This window comes from Lucilia cuprina, chromosome 5 (assembly GCF_022045245.1).
Source record: "Lucilia cuprina isolate Lc7/37 chromosome 5, ASM2204524v1, whole genome shotgun sequence".
Lineage (NCBI taxonomy): Eukaryota > Metazoa > Arthropoda > Insecta > Diptera > Calliphoridae > Lucilia > Lucilia cuprina.
Genome location: NC_060953.1, coordinates 23,523,985 through 23,527,725, shown reverse-complemented (window position 1 = coordinate 23,527,725; position 3,741 = coordinate 23,523,985). Strand labels below are relative to the sequence as shown.

General features: G+C 33.4%; 1 pseudogene; it reads left to right on the top strand.

The window, feature by feature from the left end:
* The first annotated feature begins 1,568 nt into the window (after nt 1-1,568).
* On the top strand, nt 1,569-2,610 carry LOC124420185 (annotated as a pseudogene).
* Nucleotides 2,611-3,741: the final 1,131 nt, after the last annotated feature.

Genomic DNA, 3,741 nt, shown 5'->3' with positions numbered 1-3,741 from the left:
CCAAAACTAATGGCAGTTTTAGTGCTTAAAATGGTGCATAAACGACTGTCCTAGCATGAAAACTGCCAAAGTTAATTGCAGCCATATCGGAACCTCAGATTACTGCATTTGATACATAGAACAATAATTCTACCGATCTACCAAATTGACCTTTTGTAAAAACACACATTATGCTACAAATGATATACCATATTAAAGTGCAATCATAATGCCTTAAAATGATGGCTAAATGACTATCATAGCGTGAAAACTGTCAATGTTATTTGCAGCCATATCGGAACCTCAAATTACCGCGTTTCTAAAGCTGTGAAAATAATTCTACCGATCTATCCAATCCATTTTCTAAGAATATATTATGCAATAAATTATATACGAAAACAAATGCAACTATAATGCAATAAAAAGATATATAAACACACTGCAATTACATGAAAACTAAAAATATTTGTAACCATATCGGAACCTTAAATTACCGCATTTCTAAACTGTACCAATAATATACCGATCTATCCAATTTTTTCTCCGACGACAATTTAAAACCGGCATCATTTAAAATGTTAAGAACTCGCTTGAGTCTTTCAACATGTAATTTCCTATTAGGTGCGCTGATCAAAATGTCATCTAAAACCACGACAACTCCATCTAACCCTGCTAAAATAGAATCCATAATCCTCTGGAATATAGCAGGAGCTGAAGCCAAACCATAAATTAATCTAGTGTACTGAATTGATTGTTTTCCAATTGAATTTGTTGGTAGGCCATACTCAAATCTAATTTTGTAAATTCTTCACCACCGTGCAATTTGGAAAAAATATCCTCAATACGAGGCAATGGGTATTTCTCAACATTTAAATATGGATTAAGGGTAACCTTAAAGTCCCCACAAATTCTAATTCCCCCATTTTTCTTCACGATGGGCACAATAGGAGTACCCCACTCACAGTAACCAACTGGTTGCAAAATATTCATTCCTACAAGGTTATCTATTTCCTTCTCCACTTTGTCCTTAATTGCCAAAGGTAAAGGCCTTGGCCTGAAAAATTTTGGTATAGTTTTGTCTTTGATTATAAAAACTGCTTGACCTCCCTTAAACAACCCTAAACTACCATCAAAAAGATTCTTATATTCTCCAATAATTTGTTCTGTATTTGACATAGGTACGGTACCTATGTTACAAATTTTGATTTCAAAATTTTTTAAAAAATTCCGTCCCAACAATGGTGGGCCACCATTCTTAATTACAATAATAGGAATTACCTTAGTTTTATTTCCATATTTAACTTCGACGTTGCACGATCCTAAAGGAGTTCGTAGTTTAGAAAGAATGATTCATAAAAATTTTCAGAAATTACATTATTTTCCGAACCAGTATCCAATTCCATTTCAAACATTTTTCCGTTAACAAAAATTTCAATTTTAATAGGACCATCGTTATCACTAGTAATAGAGAATAAACTTAATTCATTGTTGTCAATAAAATTAAAATTTTGAGTCTTACACATTCTTTTAAATGACCTCTTTGCTTACACTGGTTACATCTATAATTCTTGAACTTACAATTCTCACTACCTTATGGTAATACGCCTTGGTTTATACAAAAAAAAAAAAATCGGACGCCATTAATTGTATATTTTAATGAAAAGTGGAAAAACTGTATTTATTATAGAAAATTAAAAGAGAAAAATAGTAAACAAAATAAGTTATGTTTTTGCAAACCTATGGCGATAAGCCGGTGGCTTTTCAATTGGAGGAATGAATATTATTATGTGGGCTCAGAAGTGGGAATTTACTTGCGGCTCTTTCGTGGTATATTGTATAAAAAATACCCCGACATGACGAGAATTGTTTTGTCGAATGAGGAACGCAAACGTTTAGCAGATTCCGGCTTAAGTCCTCATATTTTAGCCAGCTCAGTGTCGCTGTTAAGAGCTTGTGAAGTAGACGATATAATACAACGCAATGATGAAAAATATCGGGCCATTTCCGTAAATACCACAGATGCACCCTTGCCACAAGAAAGCAAGTCGAAAAAACAACCACAATATGTACCCACCATGCCCAACTCCAGTCATTTGGATGCGGTGACACAAGCCACTCCCATCAATCGTAATCGCGTACACACCAAGAAGGTGCGAACATTTCCCATGTGTTTCGATGATACAGATCCCACCGCAAATTTGGAAAATGCTTCACAAAAAGAGTGTCTAGTGCCCATACGTTTGGACATGGAGTTGGAGGGTCAGAAATTACGTGACACTTTCACTTGGAACAAAAATGAAAGCATGATTACTCCCGAACAATTTGCTGAAGTTTTGTGTGATGATTTAGACTTGAATCCCATTCCATTTGTACCGGCTATTGCCCAAGTTATACGCCAGCAAATTGAGGCTTTTCCCAGTGAGCCACCTATAATCGAGGAAAGTTGTGATCAAAGTGTTATAGTAAAGCTGAATATACACGTTGGCAACACTTCTCTAGTGGATCAAATCGAATGGGATATGTCGGAAAAGAATAATAATCCCATCTTCGTCGCCACTGTAGTATACCGTACTATACTCAATAAAAATGCTTTAGTTTAAGTATATTTTTTTAATATTTATTTATAACATGCAGAACGTCTTACTTTATCTTATGCCAGTTGCTGAAGAAGTAAGTTAACTTAAGAACATCAATCACTAAGAACCAGTGTTGATAAAACCAGTATTTTGGTTAACGGTAATACTGGTATTGTTTTTTTTTTGCTTTTTTTCAATTTAGTACATCAAAATAAATGCAATGCGAAAATGAAGCAAAAACAAATCATAAGTAAACTAAATCAATGATAAAAAAGTTACTTTAAAGGTGTGAACTCTTTTTATAATTAAATACACTACAATAATGATCTAAAATAATGCATAAATGTCATAGCATGAAAACTGTCAAAGTTATTCACAACCATATCGGAACCTCAAATTACCGCGTTTTCAAAGCTGTGAAAATTATTCTACCGATCTACCCAATTGGCCATTTTCTAAAAATATATTATGCAATAAATTATATACCAAAACAAATGACAACAATAATGCAATAAAAAGATATATAAACGAGTGCAATAACATGAAAACTATAAAAGATATTTGCAATCATATAGGAGCCTTAAATTAGCGCATTTCTAAACCTGTACCAATATACCGATCTATCCTATTTCTGTAAAAACTCATTATGCCACAAATTATATAACGAAACAAAGTGCCACAGTAATGCTTTAAATGATGCATAAACGATTGTCCTGGCATAAAAACTGTCAATGTTATTTGCAACCGTATGGGAACCTCAAACCACAGCGTTTTTAAACATAGAACAACAATTCTACCGATCCATCATTAAGCCACACATGATATACCAAATTAAAGTGCAATCATAATGATCTAAAATAATGCATAAATGACTGTCATAGCATGAAAACTATCAAAGTTATTCACAACCATATCGGAACCTCAAATTACCGCCTTTTTCAACCTGGCAAAATAATACTACCGATCTATCCAATTGGCCATTTTCTAAAAATACATTATGCAATAAATTATATACCAAAACAAATGGCAATTTTAATGCTTTAGATGGTGCATAACTGTCGTAGCACGAAAACTGCCAAAGTTAATTGCAGCCATATCGGAACCTCAGATTACTGCGTTTGATATATAGAACAATAATTCTACCGATCTATCAAACTGACCAATTTGTAAAAACACACATTATGCT